General features: G+C 48.0%; 1 protein-coding gene across 1 annotated transcript in view; it reads right to left on the bottom strand.

The window, feature by feature from the left end:
• Nucleotides 1-17,057, bottom strand: part of LOC117731175 (caM kinase-like vesicle-associated protein) — a 33,938-nt gene extending 16,881 nt beyond the window's left edge. The window contains exon 1 of the mRNA XM_034533351.1: nt 16,931-17,057. The gene's annotated coding sequence lies outside the window, so the exon portion shown is untranslated. The remainder of the gene's footprint in view (nt 1-16,930) is intronic.
• Nucleotides 17,058-19,422: the final 2,365 nt, after the last annotated feature.

The raw sequence follows: 19,422 nt of genomic DNA on the forward strand, positions 1-19,422 counted from the left end.
GTAACATGTAATCTAACGTGTAATGTAACGTGTAATCTAACGTGTAATATAACATGTAATCTAACGTGTAATGTAACGTGTAATATAACGTGTAATGTAACATGTAATGTAACATGTAATCTAACGTGTAATATGACATGTAATCTAACGTGTAATCTAACGTGTAATCTAACGTGTAATATAACGTGTAATCTAACGTGTAATGTAACATGTAATGTAACATGTAATCTAACGTGTAATATGACATGTAATCTAACGTGTAATATGACATGTAATCTAACGTGTAATATGACATGTAATCTAACGTGTAATATGACATGTAATCTAACGTGTAATATGACGTGTAATGTAACGTGTAATGTAATGTGTAATGTAACATGTAATCTAACGTGTAATCTAACGTGTAATCTAACGTGTAATCTAACGTGTAATGGAACGTGTAATGTAACATGTAATCTAACATGTAATAAAACATGTAATCTAACGTGTAATGTAACATGTAATCTAACGTGTAATAAAACATGTAATCTAACGTGTAATATGACATGTAATCTAACGTGTAATATGACATGTAATCTAACGTGTAATGTAACATGTAATCTAACGTGTACTGTAACGTGTAATCTAACGTGTAATGTAACATGTAATCTAACGTGTACTGTAACGTGTAATCTAACGTGTAATGTAACATGTAATGTAACATGTAATATAACATGTAATCTAACGTGTAATGTAACATGTAATGTAACATGTAATCTAACGTGTAATGTAACGTGTAATCTAACGTGTAATATAACATGTAATCTAACGTGTAATGTAACGTGTAATATAACGTGTAATGTAACATGTAATATAACATGTAATCTAACGTGTAATGTAACGTGTAATCTAACGTGTAATATAACGTGTAATCTAACGTGTAATGTAACATGTAATGTAACATGTAATATGACATGTAATCTAACGTGTAATGTAACATGTAATCTAACGTGTAATCTAACGTGTAATGTAACATGTAATCTAACGTGTAATGTAACGTGTAATGTAACATGTAATCTAACGTGTAATCTAACATGTAATCTAACATGTAATATAACGTGTAATCTAACGTGTAATGTAACGTGTAATGTAACATGTAATCTAACGTGTAATCTAACGTGTAATCTAACGTGTAATCTAACGTGTAATGTAACATGTAATATAACATGTAATATAACGTGTAATGTAACGTGTAATGTAACATGTAATGTAACATGTAATATAACGTGTAATGTAACGTGTAATCTAACGTGTAATCTAACGTGTAATCTAACGTGTAATGTAACATGTAATCTAACGTGTAATCTAACGTGTAATCTAACGTGTAATGTAACATGTAATCTAACGTGTAATCTAACGTGTAATCTAACATGTAATATAACGTGTAATGTAACATGTAATCTAACGTGTAATCTAACGTGTAATCTAACATGTAATATAACGTGTAATGTAACATGTAATATAACGTGTAATGTAACGTGTAATGTAACATGTAATCTAACGTGTAATGGAACGTGTAATCTAACGTGTAATCTAACGTGTAATGTAATGTGTAATGTAACGTGTAATCTAACGTGTAATCTAACGTGTAATCTAACGTGTAATGTAACGTGTAATGTAATGTGTAATGTAACATGTAATATAACGTGTAATCTAACGTGTAATCTAACGTGTAATCTAACGTGTAATGGAACGTGTAATGTAACATGTAATCTAACATGTAATAAAACATGTAATCTAACGTGTAATCTAACGTGTAATCTAACGTGTAATCTAACGTGTAATGGAACGTGTAATGTAACATGTAATCTAACGTGTAATAAAACATGTAATATAACGTGTAATAAAACATGTAATCTAACGTGTAATGTAACGTGTAATGTAACATGATAAATATATATGTATATATATATATATTTATACAGACAAATAAATATATATATATATATACTTATAAATATATATGTATATATATTTATACATATATAGACAAATATATATTGTGGCATCACAAGGGGACAGGTAGTGGAGGGACGCTACAGAGTGGCCACCAGTGCAAGAACTACATCTCCCAGCCTGCCTCACCGCTCACCCAGCTGCAGCTGCTTAAGGCACCTGATTGAGGCAGGGCTGGGAGACTTAAGAGAGAGCACCTGGGAAGGAGAAGGGAGAGCGGAAGGTGAACCCACGAGCACCTGGAAGAGGACAACAAGGGAGAGGACCTCGTAGCCTGGATTCACCAGGATTGAGTTTTTGTTTGGTTAATTAACCACTTTCTCCTCCGGGATGTTTTGTGTTACCTAACTGGACCTTTTTTTTGATACTTTGTTGTTTTTGGATGTTACCTTGCTGGTGGGATGGGAAATAAACCTGGACTTTTTGTTAAATACCCTCGGACGTGCCTGTGTTCATCTCTCTCTTTGCACCGCCCCAGGCTAGCCTGTCCTAGCGACAGCCCGTGACACTACAATATGTATAAATATACTTATATATATAGATATATATTTATACATTTATATCTGTACAATTGTTCTGTATTTCTTTCTGGCAAAGAGACCAAGGACAGAAATAGAGCACATTTTCTAACTCTTCTATGACAACACATTCTTCCCAGCACCAGCCTCCCCGTGTTGCACTTGTCTCCGTGTAAAGTAAATAGATTGTGTCTATTGCTCTCATTAGTTTCCTCCGTAGCTCAATGCGTATCAATGCGTGCCGACTCCATCTTTTATCCTCTCTTCTCATTCAGTTTGAAACAGCTCTGTTCTCCAGCGGGGGAGAGGAGGCTTCTTATATCATCGTTTCACTGAACTGAAAATAGGATGCTTGAGAGCATGAGGGAGGGGGGGGAGGGGGGGGGCTGAGGCTGCATGATGTTTAAAACGAGGAAGATCTGGAGGGTTTTTGGTCTGAAGTCCGGCACAACTGATGAACGCGCTGCTCAAAGGCAAAGGCAACGCGTGTGGGATGAAGATGTGGGCATCGGGCACACGGCTCAGATTCATCCCATGTGACTGTCTAATGAAACAGACTCGATCTACGGGGAGCGGCGCAGTGCAAAGGCTGCACTTTGTTTAGCAAAAAAAATAAAAATTCAAAACATTCAAAACATGCTTCGTAGAAAAAGATCCGAAGACTTCACAAGAACACGGATGAGACAAAGCGAGCGAAACCAGAAACGTGTCATTGTGGGAAATGCAAAGTCAATAATAAGCAAAATGTTTTAATGTGCCGTTCTCAGCCCCGTCACTGACGACCATAACTCGAAGCTCTGGTGGCGTAGATGATGATATTCAGCTAAACCGGTGAGTCGGCAGAAACAGGAACACTGCAGTGGAAGGCCGGGCGACCCTCACGTGTCATACATTGACCTGCTGGCTCTTCTCCTTCCAGATGGAGACCGACATGGCGTCAGCACAATGCCCGTGGAACAGACGAAAAACCAGTCGGGAGGCGGTGGTCCGACACACACGCACACACACACAAACACACACACACACACACACACACAGGGGCCTCCTCGTTTTCATCCAATCCTGAATGCCATCCTTTTATTCTGAGAGAGCAAACAAAGCACAAGAACCTGACAAGTGTGTCGTGAGGTTCTTCTCGGAGGGGAGAGAGGCCGATGGGTCGGACCTCTGCGGCGCCGTTGTCGTCTGCGAGCTCGGAGAGAAACGCTTGAGCCTTTGGAAAGAAAGGAACCGCGATATTATGTCAGTCCGTGTCACTTAGTGTGACGCTTGTCTCGACACGTTCTGCTGGGGTTTGTTGTGTGAACGACGACAATCTCAAGATATTGTTTTGAAATTTTGTTCCACTCGGATGAGAAAATCTGTAAAGAAAAAAGCAAATTGAAAAAAAAAGTGTGTGTGTATGAATTCTCCTGCCAATTCAGTGTAATAATAGTCGGTGATGTTTTTTTTTACGTTGTGTGTCGTTATCGCTGCTTCTCAAAGGTTGCCGAGAGAGTTCATATCTTTTTATTTTAAAAAAACCTTTCCAGTACATTAGTTTTGGTAGAAATGCTGCACGGTGGAGCAGCTCATTTATGTTTCATGGGTCGGTTTGGATCGGCACTGTAAAACCTCGGAGTGAACATTTCTCTACTGTGATGAATAAAATATGAACGAACGTTGTCGGGAAGAATGAATGAAGAGGCTCAGTGCCAGTCAATGATATTAGATTAATTAGCTAAAGGAAATGAGTGGGCGTGCAACAAACAACAATGGTCTGCATTGTTAACAGTGGATCACAAAGCCAAAACTCAACTGAAGAGAAGTGCAGGAGAACGCGAGAACGTCATCTTTAAAAGTCAGGACCGATATCTTCAGAATAGAGATGGCCAAAGGGTAAAAAAATAACCTTAGGGCAGCACGGTGGTGCAGCGGTTAGCACTGTCACCTCACATTAAGAGGGGCCGGGGGTTCGAGGGTCCTTCTGTGTGGGGTGTGCATGTTCTCCCCCGTGGCAGCGTGGGTTCCCTCCAGGGTTCCTCCCACAGTCCAAAGACATGCAGCTCAGGTTATTTGGAGATTGCCCGCAGGTTGCCCTGCGATAAATGGCCGCCGTCACACACTCCACGTGTTTACTGAACTCGCCTGTCATTTCAGATCCTCCATCAGCTCTTATTCTTGAGTCCAAGTGCGGATTTAAAGACGTTCCTTCCAGGCGTTCCTGAGAAAACCACGACCCGAAAACCAAACACCAGAGCAGAGGGCATCGTAAGCATGTCTTCCACGTCCCTGTTGTTGAAGGGATTCTCTTAGTTGGGACTGTAGGAAGTGCATCCTGGAGGCTGTTTGTAATAACCGACTCCAGTACTGTACCTTAATCTGACAGCCACGCTCTCACCTGGCGCAACCGGGAGCGTTGGGGGGGGGGGGGGGGGGGCTGGGGGACGACGACTACCTCCGTGGATGTATTTCCAGAATAGTAAATAAATAAACACGCAGAATAACCGTGTGTGATTCAACTGAAGCAAAACAACGGAGTTCGGCGTTCCACCTCAACAGTCGAGGAGCTCACGTGCACGCTTGGGGGGTGGGGGGGGGGGGGGGGGGGGGGGGGGGGGGGGGGGGGGGGGGGGGGGGGGGGGGGGGGGGTTCGGCCAAGTCGTTAATTAGATCAGAAGCGACTTGACAGACGCAGAGAGAACACTGCAGGCACAAATATCCAGGTCTCTAAAACACTGTCGTACCTTGATGATTGACACCTCCCCGTCATACGGCGGCGGTAGTGTTCATACACACAGATATATAAAATATATAGGAGGTCACCGTGACAGAAGCTTATTGTAAGTCTCATTGGGGGGGAACACAGCAGGGTGAGGGGTGCTTAATCTCTCCTGACAGAATGTTCATGAGAGTTAGCTTTGTGTCGCCGCCGCGTGCCTTTGGATGCTCGGCGAAGAGAAGCCCGTTTCTAGCTGCTTCCTAGATTACAGCACCTGTAGTCCTGCTCTCTGTGCGCAGGTAGCCAGATGGAGGAGAACACTGCAAGTCTCAAATGGGTGGAGATGCAAGACAAACAGCCCGGTCTCCATGGATACGCAGCGGTCACGCTCCGTCTGTGAGAGAGGCGACATCATTCTGGTCGGGCGCACGTGTTGCCGTCCCGCCTGTAAGACCCAGCGAGGGGCAGCGATGGTTCCCGGTGGAGTCACAGCACCGCCCCCCCCCCCGCCCACCAGTCTGGCCGGCCTGCTCCTCGGCGGAGCCAAGAGACCCCCCCCCCCCCCCACACACACACACACACACACACACACAATCCACCACGCTGGCTACGTTTCCTGTTGCACGCACGCACGAAAAAAAAAAAAAAAAACACCCAGCGGCTCTGAAGGAAATAAATGAAAAATGAAGAGAGAGAAACATTTTTTTTTAAAACGTCATTGGCGCTTCAGCCAATGCTTAAATAGTTTTGGCCGTTCATGCATGTTTTACACCCTCAGTGATCACATGTGTCGTTCTCAAGGGCCAAATCTCTACTGGTCCGGCACGCAGCTCCGCTTACTGTACGGTAGCCGAGGGCTCTGTCATAAATGCATGCGGTAAAATATTATACTTATAATTAAGGAGGGGGGGGGGGGGGGTGATGCCTGCCTCCCAACTATTGTATATCCACTCAGAAAAAGGCTCAGAACTCATACACACTTCACCAGATTATCATCTGATCCCAAAACACATTTTAGTCCCCTGCCTCCATATGGAAAGTGTGTTGTTCTAAATGGCTTTTCATACCAACATATCTTGTATGTTTTCTGATGTTTTGTATATTTTGACATCCGATCGATATCGTATTGACATCGTGAGATCGAGACTAGATGTCGTCTTAGATCTCTGATATCCTAATATTGGCATAATTGTTGTCTTTTGCTGGTTTTAAAGGATGTTCTCATTAATATTTTGGTGAAAGCACCAAAAGTCGACTAAAATACCGTTAGAAGTGGAATATTATACATAACATATGTTGTATCTACGCACATCGCCCAGTTTTATCCTCGGAGAATGATGCCATTGACTTTGACTTCTCGTGCCTGAAGTTCTGTCTGGTGCCAACATGAGGAAGATACTTTTGGGTTTTGAGTGAACAACATTTCGACTGATTCTTTCAAACTGCGTCAGTCCGTCAGCTGTTTTGTCGATAACATGTGACACGTGTGGCTGTTCCTGTTTCATCTCCATGACGACAGCAGTCCTGGCAGACACACCGTGCAACTGTGCCCGGAGGAGCTGGTCCTGCTCTGGTCCTGTTCTGGTCCTGTTCTGGTCCTGCTCTGGTCCTGTTCTGGTCCTGCTCTGGTCCTGTTCTGGTCCTGCTCTGGTCCTGCTCTGGTCCTGTTCTGGTCCTGCTCTGGTCCTGTTCTGGTCCTGCTCTGGTCCTGCTCTGGTCCTGTTCTGGTCCTGCTCTGGTCCTGTTCTGGTCCTGCTCTGGTCCTGCTCTGGTCCTGCTCTGGTCCTGCTCGGCCTTATGTGTCTGGAGGACCAGGCCGCTCTACGAAAACCTGCTATACACCACAGAGCTGCACTCGTGGTCCTTTTCATCCCACGAGAACGGAAAAGAAGAAGAAGAAGGAGCCAGAAAGCCCATCTGAGGCCTTTTCTCCAGTCAATAGGAGCAGTCTGTGCCTAAATATAAACTTCCCTCTGTTTCCTTGCTTTGTGTCGGTAGCCGAGGGCTCTGGAATAAATGATGCCGTTAATCTGCTCTGGGTGTGTGCCGGGAAAGAGAGAGAGAGAGAGAGAGAGACTCACGTACTTTAACACGCTGAGAGGGTGAGCAAGGAGGAGGAGTGGCAACGTTCCAGGTGACGCAGAACATGTGACACACTGGGATGGGGGGTGGGGCAGTGGGAGGGGGTGAGATGAATGACTGAGGTGTGAATCCTTGTCGCTAATGGAGGCATCCACCTCCACCGAGCTCCTTTCCCGGAGCGTGTGATGAGCTCTTCTTCTCCATCCTGGAGCGTGTGATGAGCTCTTCTTCTCCACCCTGAAGCGTGTGATGAGCTCTTCTTCTCCATCCTGGAGCGTGTGATGAGCTCTTCTTCTCCATCCTGAAGCGTGTGATGAGCTCTTCTTCTCTATCCTGAAGCGTGTGATGAGCTCTTCTTCTCTATCCTGAAGCGTGTGATGAGCTCTTCTTCTCCATCCTGAAGCGTGTGATGAGCTCTTCTTCTCCATCCTGGAGCGTGTGATGAGCTCTTCTTCTCCACCCTGAAGCGTGTGATGAGCTCTTCTTCTCCATCCTGGAGCGTGTGATGAGCTCTTCTTCTCCATCCTGAAGCGTGTGATGAGCTCTTCTTCTCCATCCTGAAGCGTGTGATGAGCTCTTCTTCTCTATCCTGAAGCGTGTGATGAGCTCTTCTCCATCCTGAAGCGTGTGATGAGCTCTTCTTCTCCATCCTGAAGTGTGTGATGAGCTCTTCTCCATCCTGAAGCGTGTGATGAGCTCTTCTTCTCCACCCTGAAGGACGTGATGAGCTCTTCTTCTCCACCCTGAAGGACGTGATGAGCTCTTCTTCTCCACCCTGAAGCGTGTGATGAGCTCTTCTCCACCCTGAAGCGTGTGATGAGCACTTCTCCATCCTGAAGCGTGTGATGAGCACTTCTCCATCCTGAAGCGTGTGATGAGCTCTTCTACTCCACCCTGAAGGACGTGATGAGCTCTTCTTCTCCACCCTGAAGCGTGTGATGAGCTCTTCTTCTCCACCCTGAAGGACGTGATGAGCTCTTCTTCTCCACCCTGAAGCGTGTGATGAGCTCTTCTCCACCCTGAAGCGTGTGATGAGCACTTCTCCATCCTGAAGCGTGTGATGAGCTCTTCTCCACCCTGAAGGACGTGATGAGCTCTTCTTCTCCACCCTGAAGCGTGTGATGAGCACTTCTCCACCCTGAAGCGTGTGATGAGCTCTTCTACTCCACCCTGAAGGACGTGATGAGCACTTCTTTTCCATCCTGAAGCGTGTGATGAGCTCTTCTCCACCCTGAAGGACATGATGAGCTCTTTTCCATCCTGAAGCGTGTGATGAGCTCTTCTTCTCCACCCTGAAGCGTGTGATGAGCTCTTCTTCTCCACCCTGAAGCGTGTGATGAGCTCTTCTTCTCCACCCTGAAGCGTGTGATGAGCTCTTCTCCATCCCTGGTGCTCAGCTCCGTGCCTTCAGCCCTTTGAGCGCCTGTGTTTCAATCGTCCTCGGGGACTTTGTCCTCGTCACCATAACCACGGCGTGTGACACCAGTAACGCCGCTCTCAACGCGCCTCCATGTGAGGCGGCTCGGCTCTTCTTTTTTTTGGGGGCTTCATGTGAAAAAAATGTTAAACGCTTCCTCTTCACACTTCACCGGATAATCCCACCATTCTCTGCGCCCGTTGTTAGTTGCCGTGGTTACAAAGTCCTTCAGTGTGGCATCGTAGTACAGTAGCGGGGGTTTTTTCGGGCTCAACGCGGAGACAGGGGAGGAGGGTTTTATGTCGTAAGCTGCGTGTTGCTAACTTTAGAAGGCTTTTGGTCCAAAGAGGTTTGTTTATGTCTTCGAAACGAGATAAAACGTTGTTATATTGTCATTATTGGATGAGCTCATCGAGCGTCTGCCACCTGTTCCCTCGACACGTGAGGATTCTCATTCAGTGGGAAATTGCTGCGCCTCATTAAAGCCACTGTTTCCCTTCTATTTGGTCTAATTAATGACTCGTCATCGGGGGGAATGTAACCTTGTTTCTGGGCTCTCGTAAACAATATCTTCCCCTCAGTCACAACACGGGGGGCAGACGCCCGGGGGCTTCAGAACGACTGAACGCCGCTCGGGTTGTGACAAAAGGTCAAAAACCTCGTGAGCAAAAAAAGGTCCGACAACACTGTTTCGGTGGAATATATGAAAAGCCATAAAGATAACCTGAAAGTAGCTATAATCTCTTCTCTTTTTTTTTTACATGAATGCAGGTTCCCCTTTATAACAATGCCTCGGTTCACTCTCACTGCTCTTACAGCGACATTTTCAACGGCAGCCGGCAACTTCATTTATCTTTCTTTTTTTTTTATAGAATAAGCTCTATGAATCCGTGAGCAGGCAGACCCAGTTATGAGACAGTTAGCAGCTGCAGAGACGGATGTTTTGGCAGCGACAATAAAAGAGAGAGAATATTACCCTCCAGATGAACGATAATGCCGCTGCCGGATGAGCAGAAACAAGCGGCCGCGCAACAACCTCACCGGCGTCGACGTGTCAAATGTGGCCAAAGGAAATAATGAATTGTGGTTTTAATGTCCGTTTTTTTTTTACTGCGGCAATAAAGATCCTGGCGGAGGCCCGTGGCCGTTCTTTTGGGGTGCACAAAATTAAACAGTTAAATCATCTGTTTTTTATTCGCAGAGAACGATAACGCGGCGCACTGTGAGCGATGGAGCACACCGGATTCATTCGCCTTCTTTGTAAGAAGAACTCCATTTTGCTCCCTCCGGTGACGCAGGCCGGACAGATTTTGGATTTCTTTGCGTCCCGTCGGTACAGAAGTTGCCGGCTGTGTTGCCGAGCCCGTCCTCTCCCCATCCTGCTCCCCGTTCGGCCAGAGGCCGAACCTGCTGCACCGTTGGAGCTTTTTCAAATTGCAAACGAGCAAAGCTGAGCTTGTCATCTTGCTTAAAGTCCAGAAAACACAAAGGGCTGGAGAGGTACCTCCAAACGAGCGCTCTCGTTTATCTCGTGCAGATGGTATTGTTGTTGTGCGCATGCGTGTCGTTCATTTATCACAGGTCCTCGTTCTATAACGCAGGCCCCCCCAATATATATATAAACATGGCATATATAATAATAACCATGCCATATATAATAACCATGCCATACATAATAACAATGCCATATATAATAATAGCCATGCCATATATATAATAACCCTGCCATATATATATATATATATATATATATATATATATATATATATATATATATATATATACCGGTTTAATTATCTTCAATTGTCATTGCCGAACATCCTGAATGCACGCAGTGAACACCCCGGGAACACACACACACACACACACACACACACACACACACACACACACACACAGATCATGAAGCCCGTTCTTCCCCGTCAACGTGTCCATAAAACAATGCCGGAGCGCCATTAAGTTCGCGATCCGAGGGTCAACCCAAAGCACATCTCCACCTGCGTCGCCACGGTGACCGAACCACCGAGAGCACCGAGGGAGCGGCATCGATTGTCGTCATCCAGCTGACGGGGGATTGTCTTCAAGGTGCTGGTCTTCATGCAACTTTAATGGAGGAATAAGATTTCCCCATGTCCTTCACCTGCGCCGCATGGAAGGCCGGTACGACGCGTAGAGGAGATATTAAACAAGACGGAGAATTCAATAACGGGACCGACACACATGAAAACATGACAAACAGAAACCTGGGAGCTCTCATTTCTACACACACACCCCCTCAGAAAATAATCTCATTTCCTACATGACATCTGCAGGAGCGAGCGTGTGTGTGTGTGTGTGTGTGTGTGTGTGTGTGTGTGTGTGTGTGTGTGTGTGTGTGTGTTGCTCTGCTAGTAACGGAAGGTGTCACGGAATGTCACCGGGAAAGAAATGACCTCACACACTCAAATCTCACGGAGGCAAATGCCATCTTATTGCTCCGGGCGCACAAATCAATAATGATACCTCCCGTGTCCGTCGGCAGCCTTCATCGCGTCAGAGGTGAAATATTAATCCACTTGCATTTCAAATTCCCCTTCACGTGTTGTGTTCGTGGATGAGGGCAGAAAACGGGAGCGTTGGATTTCGTTGTTTTTTTTATTTTATTTTTCCTTTCTAGTGGACGTTTCTAATCTCTTAATCCAGATTGATGCCGTTTGACTTGATTTCTTTTTAACTGACACTAATGGCTGCACTAGTGCCACATGTCATTACGACACAACTGCCGTCGCACAACCCTCAATGACTGACGACTGTCGTTCCCAGAAGCCGATGACGGGAAGCGCCCAGCCGGGGGCGTTACGCAACCTAATAAATGTCACTTTTGGTCACAACCTGGGGGAACGAAGCTAGCTTACAGCAGACATCTGCAGCGCGCTCATTAACGCGAGCAGCTCGAGGGCGACATTCGCCGCTATTAGCATCGCGTCATCGTTTCTGTCACACCCGGAACCATGAAATATTGAAACATTACGATAAAAACATTGGATTCTGCAAAAAAACATGACAACCGTTAACGTTAGCGGAGGTTGCAGTGGGTTACGTCGAGGTGCGTTCAAACTCCATTCAGTGAATAGGTGTAATTGTTAAGCTATCACGATGAGTTCAAGTGTAATTGTTTGTGTGATCTTAAAATGTTTGTCGAAGCCCACGGGATTTATTGTTTTTGGTTTTCAGCCGCGGTATCAGATTGGGTGTCGAGAATCTGCTATTGCGACATCGCTAACTGACACCTGCAGAGAACCACTCACTCATAATGAATGAGCCCTCATAAGGAGGTTGACAATCCACCACGCGTGTGTGTGGTGTGTGTGTGTGCGGTGTGTGGTGTGTGTGTGGTGTGTGCGTGTGTGGTGTGTGTGGTGTGTGCGGTGTGTGTGTGCGGTGTGTGCGTGTGTGCTGTGTGTGTGCGGTGTGTGCGTGTGCGGGTGTGTGCAGTGTGTGCGGTGTGTGCGGTGTGTGTGTGGTGTGTGCGGTGTGTGTGTGGTGTGTGCGGTGTGTGTGTGTGTGTGGTGTGTGCGGTGTGTGTGTGCGGTGTGTGCGTGTGTGCTGTGTGTGTGCGGTGTGTGCGTGTGCGGGTGTGTGCAGTGTGTGTGTGGTGTGTGCGGTGTGTGTGTGCGGTGTGTGCGTGTGTGCTGTGTGTGCGGGTGTGTGCGGTGTGTGTGTGCGGTGTGTGCGTGTGTGCTGTGTGTGTGCGGTGTGTGCGTGTGCGGGTGTGTGGTGTGTGCGGTGTGTGTGTGTGCGGTGTGTGTGTGTGTGTGCGGTGTGTGCGTGTGTGCAGTGTGTGTGTGGTGTGTGCGGTGTGTGTGTGTGCGGTGTGTGCGTGTGTGCTGTGTGTGTGCGGTGTGTGCGTGTGCGGGTGTGTGCAGTGTGTGTGTGGTGTGTGCGGTGTGTGTGTGCGGTGTGTGCGTGTGTGCTGTGTGTGCGGGTGTGTGCAGTGTGTGCGGTGTGTGCGGTGTGTCTGTGTGCGGTGTGTGTGCGGTGTGTCTGTGTGGTGTGTGCGGTGTGTGTGTGCGGTGTGCGGTGTGTGTGTGTGCGGTGTGTGTGTGTGTGTGTGTGTGCGGTGTGTGCGTGTGTGCATGTGTGTGTGTGTGCGGGTGTGTGTGTGTGCATGTGTGTGTGAGTGCGGGTGTGTGTGTGTGTGTGCATGTGTGTGTGTGTGCGGGTGTGTGTGGTGTTCACCTGCACCGCGTCCATCGAAACGGGAGCATTTCCTCTTTGGTGTTGAGATTAGCGACTTAATGTCACAGCAGGATTCATTCACTGTACCCCCCCCCCCCCCCCCCCCCCCCCTTGCTCTCACTCACAGCACGGTATTGATCCACTGACTGTAAATGGAGTGAGCGCACACACACACACACACACACACACACACACAGCTGTAAATGTGTTGCTGCAGTTAAGTCGGACTTTGTTTCATCACTCATTTCTGCTCGGTGGCTTCAGTGAAGCGAGGAGGACGCCGTTGGCCCGGGTTCAAAGTAGGGAGGAGTCAAGAGGAGGCGTCAGGAGGAGGCGTCAGGAGGAGGTATCAAGAGGAGGCGTCAGGAGGAGACATCAAGAGGAGGTGTCAGGAGGAGGAGGCGTCAGGAGGAGGCGTTAGGAGGAGGTGTCAGAAGGCGTCAGGAGGAGGCGTCAGGAGGAGGCGTCAGGAGGAGGCGTCAGGAGGAGGCGTCAGGAGAAGGTGTCAGAAGGCGTCAGGAGGAGGCGTCAGGAGGAGGTTGTCAGGATGAGGTTGTCAGGAGGAGGCATCAGGAGGAGGTTGTCAGGAGGAGGAGGCGTCAGGAGGAGGCGTCAGGAGGAGGTGTCAGAAGGCGTCAGGAGGAGGCGTCAGGAGGAGGTATCAGGAGGAGGCATCAGAAAGCGTCAGGAGGAGGTATCAAGAGGAGGCGTCAGGAGGAGACATCAAGAGGAGATGTCAGGAGGAGGAGGCGTCAGAAGGAGGCGTCAGGAGGAGGTGTCAGAAGGCGTCAGGAGGAGGTGTCAGGAGGAGGTTGTCAGGAGGAGGTATCAGGAGGAGGAGGCGTCAGGAGGAGGCATCAGGAGAAGGTGTCAGAAGGCGTCAGGAGGAGGCGTCAGGAGGAGGTTGTCAGGAGGAGGCATCAGGAGGAGGTTGTCAGGAGGAGGAGGCGTCAGGAGGAGGCGTCAGGAGGAGGTGTCAGAAGGCGTCAGGAGGAGGCGTCAGGAGGAGGTATCAGGAGGAGGCATCAGAAGGCGTCAGGAGGAGGTATCAAGAGGAGGCGTCAGGAGGAGACATCAAGAGGAGATGTCAGGAGGAGGCGTCAGGAGAAGGTGTCAGAAGGCGTCAGGAGGAGGCGTCAGGAGAAGGTGTCAGAAGGCGTCAGGAGGAGGCGTCAGGAGGAGGTGTCAGAAGGCGTCAGGAGGAGGTTGTCAGGAGGAGGCATCAGGAGGAGGTTGTCAGGAGGAGACATCAGGAGGAGGTTGTCAGGAGGAGGCATCAGGAGGAGGTTGTCAGGAGGAGACATCAGGAGGAGGTTGTCAGGAGGAGGCATCAGGAGGAGGTTGTCAGGAGGAGGCATCAGGAGGAGGCATCAGGAGGAGGTTGTCAGGAGGAGGCATCAGGAGGAGGTTGTCAGGAGGAGGCATCAGGAGGAGGTTGTCAGGAGGAGGCATCAGGAGGAGGCATCAGGAGGAGGCATCAGGAGGAGGTTGTCAGGAGGAGGCATCAGGAGGAGGTTGTCAGGAGGAGGTTGTCAGGAGGAGGCATCAGAAGGCGTCAGGAGGAGGTGTCAGGAGGAGGAGGCGTCAGGAGGAGGCGTCATTAACCAAAACCACCCAGCACTGATATGGTGGTAGCTCTCCTTTAGCCTTCAACACGTTTGCTCAGCAAGAACCAATATTTAAGGTTTCGTATTTATTTGCTCGACATTTCCAATTATGAATCTGCAGGCTGTTATTTCATTTTAGCTATAGATTTATGTTTGGCTAATTGTTGAGTAAAGAAAAAGTATAAAATATAATATTAAACATAATATTAAATATTAAAGATAAAATATTAAATATTAATATATATATATATATATATATATATATATATATATATATAAAAATGAGCAAAACGGTTTGAGTTAAGTCAATACAACAGTCAGATTCTGCAGTGCTTGATTCTTCAAAGCGGGACGCTCCGCACTACAGAGCTCATAAAAGGAGTCCTATCCCACATTCCAGGGACGTGGTCTCTGGCTCAAGTCATTAAGCTCCCCTCTCTCAGAGTACAGGGTCCTCACTCACACCCAAAGGCCAGCTGCTCTTATTTTCACACAACTCCACGACACTATGATGAAACGCCCCATCGGGAGCATCCTCTGGCTCTCTAATCACAACGTCAGCACTCCGGTGACAACACGTGTACTTTGCTCTGCACGTATAAAAATGACTCCGTCCTCTCAGGTATTGGATAATCTATAGATCTATAATCTATCAACATGACACCCGCGCTGCAGTATTTACCAATTTATGCCCCGATATTGCCGCTCTGTGTGTTATGATGGAGTGCGTGCACTCGGCGTAGTGTGCACACGACTGCCTATAAGAGCGTTGCACTCTCGAAGGTCCCGCAACATTTTGAATGAGCACAAAGGAAGACACATGCGAGGAAGAGGAAGAAACAGACAAGGGGTGCTTGCGCAGTGCAATGTGCACCACAGGACCGGTGCAGGCAGGGAGCAATGAAAACACATTAATTGGTGCAATACATCTAGAAGAAGCAGGAATTGATCCCTCGGCTCATTCAAACCGGAGTAACTTCTTTTCCGTTCACTTCCAACGTCACCGTCACCGTTATCGTTGATCCGGCGTCGACACGTTTTTTTTGTACGCCTGTGTGCAATTTGCGAGGCTATACGAGGCAGTTCTGCTGCAGGCCTCTGGAGCACCTGGGGGTCTGAACAAACCCCTCCCCCCCCCCCCCCCCACCCCCCAGTGCATCCCTCATCTTAAAGACGGGACATACGGATGACTGGCATCGACCCAGACGGGAGAAATGCTCCCCTGTGTACATCTGAGTGTGTGGCTCAGCTGCTACGTATACACACATGAACGTTAATAATAATGAAAGTCAAGAGGCCGATGGAGACTCGATTAGGGCCGGTCTAAGTCTTATTAAATCCTTGAACTGAATGTCAGAGTGCCCGCTCTCAAATGTCCCTCTGAGGCGCGGATCATGCAGGAGTTCAGAGAGATTAGTGTCAGCGTCTCGCAGGCTGTTACAGTAAAAAGCCTTTTCTGCTCACTGCACGCCGGCAGCAGGAGTTCTTCCCCACGAACGTATGCAAAACACTGCATATGTGGCACATCTCCAAAAAGGTGTCAAAAGGTTGCAATGTTTGATGGGCGTTGAACCTCGGAGGAAATCGCGATGGAAATGACACATTACAGGAGGAGTGAGAAGGGTATTCGATGTCCATTAAGGTCAATATTAGATGTCTTGGGCTTGTATTTTAAAGTCTTGTATCATCCACAACAAACAACAAACACAACACAATGTCAGAGAACATTACGGACCTTTTACTATGATATCGTGCCTGTATGGTTTTTCACATTAAAAGGCTTCCCTGCGGGCGGCTCAGCATTCTGGACCCGATGGTTGTGCGTTTGAACGTTGTGTGGCATCAGCATCCACACAGGAGGCGAGACGTGAAAACCACGAGACTCGTATCGCTGGAGGAACTCGGGACGATGTTTCTTCTTCATTCTCGCGTTCACGCTGCAACTATAAAGTTTTGCCAAAGTACCAATTAAAAATAAATTACAAAAATAACTCACTGCTGTCAATTTGTCTCGAATTCAACAAATGCTTCTGGTCTTGAGTTTAGAAGGCAGGGCGATGCAATGGAGTGCACCTCTAACACATCTATATCTAAAAGATGTGTCTTTATCCATATGTTTGTTTTAGGCGTCGTTGATTGACGACAGGCATAATCCATTTGGTCTTCATTCTGCACAATATTATGTAACAAACTTCATTTGATAAGCGTGATGAATATAGAATTAGATGCATGATAACGGAAGGGGGGGGGGGCATATGAAGTCATTCCGTTTAGTGCTTCTTCTTCTTCTTCTTCTTCTTCTTTTTTTTTTATTTTTATCCGCATTCTTCTGGCGAGTTGCTTCTCTAAATCTGATCTTCTCTCCAGAAGAAGAACAAACATCCAAACTTACCGTGACAGCAGATTCCGCCTCCGAACGTCGGATCCAGCGGCGGTCCAAGTCCGGTTGGTCCTCCGTGAAGCCCCCTCAGACCCGGTGCACTAGACGTCCCCGTGTGAAGTTGAGAGCAACACAAAGTACTTCTGGGACCGGAATGCGTGCGCTCCTGCAGCCCCGGAGTGCTGGACCATCTGTTGTGCCTGCGCGCGCGTCGAGCTGTGCGCGCGTAGAGGAGGAGGAGGAGGAGGAGGAGCACGAAGAGGAGGAGGAGCAGGAGGAAGAGGAGCAGGAGGAGCAGGAGGAGACGTGAGGGAGTCCGGTGTGCGGGGCGCGCGCAGCGGAGAACAGGAGCAGGACCAGAGACAATCTGAGCCCCCTGCACGCGCGCTGCGTGTTATCCTTCTGCAGAATCGGCGCGCGACGTGCAGCCCCGTGCAGGGCTCGCGCCGACACCGGAGGGCGCACCTGTACGCGCGCGCTCGCATCTGCCCCCCCCCCCCCCCCCCCCCCCCCCCACACCCGTTTGAACCTGTGCGGTAAACACGTGGATCAGAGATGGATCCGAACTCTTCCGTTCACGAGTTGAACTTGATGCTGCAATAGTTAGATGGAAGATGGAGAGAGGCGTTCTGAATAGTGACAGCAATGGCACCCCGAAGAGCGACAGAGTGCATGCTGGGAGGAGGTCGTGGTGGACCAGGGGGTCAAACGTATGAGAAGTTCCACCGAGAAGCCAGTTTTCTGACTTTTCATATTTTAATTTCATTTAAGATTTGTAGTGTTCAGTCAAAGTTTGGTTAAAACTACTTGTTTTAAGTATATACAAATAGTATACAAATAGTACACAAATAGTACACAAATAGTAATGTGTGTAAAAAAGAAGAATTTGAACGTGAAAGTTTGCACATACTGGACATTATTTTGTCTGATTTCATATTTACCCGCACACACTAAGAGGCTGCCTGCACTTCTATATGACTCACTCCACTCCAGCGTGTTAGGTGACTGTAGCCCTGGAGGTTGACCGCAGCAGCTCAACATGTTGGAACCGTTGTTCTTCTCACAGCTCTGCAGGTAGGACTAGAAGAATTCATTTATCTATTTGTCCAATGTAATAATGAGATGAGAAACGCGTTTGTTGGACAGTTCTAGGTAAGAAATCTCTCATGGATGGATATCTCAAAACCTGAGCAAATAAAACCAAAATCAGCTTTAAGTCCCAGCTGTACATGAGAATATATATATATATATATATATATATATATATTTATATATATTTATATATATATATATATTGTGTGAATCAACCCTTTTCAGCATCTGCAGCCGGCTTCAGATTGTCCCCCGGAGATGAAATGACGCTCGAGTGTCCTGCGATTTATTTTCCGAAGCCCTCGAGGGTCCACGTGTCCACTCACATCGTAAATGAAGCATGAGGGGAACCGTATAGAAGACACTCGGAAGAGAAGTGGATGCTCATTGATTTAGACGCTCGGGGAGCAGATGGTTTTCCCTCAATGTGACAGATACTGTACGATGCCCCACATATGTTCAGAGGGATCGTATCTCAAGATAATTCACTTGCTACTATAGTAACCGTGGTTACACGCTGAGCTTTTACAACAATAGATCCGAACGCGTTATAAGTTGTCAAATTGCGTCCCCAACAAGCTGAGAATAGCTCTAAAGTCATAAAACCGGCTCCGTTCCAAACAGAAGTGCACCCCTCCTCTTCACCCACATGTGCTGAGATCTGCTGAGAGATGGGGGGGGGGGGGGGGGGGGGGGGGGGGGGGGGGGGGGGGGGGGGCACAACGTTGACCCCGGTGTCGCCGGGTGCCATCTGCAACCGGCCGAGAGAAGCCGAGCTGCTCCAACCGGGATCACGCTGGTTCAAGCTGCTCACGGAGGGCTCGCCAGGCTCGGAGGAGAGCATCACGCGGCACGATCCAACCACAGAGGGGGGGGGGGTCGAGGGGTCGCGCTCCAATCAGAGGATCGGCGGTTCGATACCTTCGCGTGGTAGCCCATCAGTGTGTGAGCGGGTGTGAATGATGACGTGACGCGTCGGAGCGCTTAGAGCGGTGGAAAGACGAGAAAAAGGGCTAATCTGTAGCGCTTGCGGTGTGTGAACTTGCCCCATACTGATGCTATCCAGCTTTAAGCACATGAGCTTGTGTTGAACGCCGATGATGGAGTCCACGTTCGTCTTTGTCAAAAGTCGTTCCTGAACTCACACGTTTTAAAGAGTCGCCGTACCGACCTTCGGTTTGTTTGCATGAATCAGAACAGTGACCTTGACCTTTTAAACGGGGGCTCATGATGCTGCAGTAAACGCAGCTCTCCAGACCCTCTTTACCCCCCCTGAGACGAGCTCGAATGTACAGCAGACTGTCAGAACCGCGACGAGCGTGAAACGAGGCGGGATGAGCGGCGCCCGAGTGCTCGTGGAGCCGCTTGGAAAGTGTTCACAGAGCGACGCGTGACGAGCTCGGCGCTCGCAG

Source organism: Cyclopterus lumpus, chromosome 5 (genome assembly GCF_009769545.1).
Source record: "Cyclopterus lumpus isolate fCycLum1 chromosome 5, fCycLum1.pri, whole genome shotgun sequence".
Taxonomy (NCBI): domain Eukaryota; kingdom Metazoa; phylum Chordata; class Actinopteri; order Perciformes; family Cyclopteridae; genus Cyclopterus; species Cyclopterus lumpus.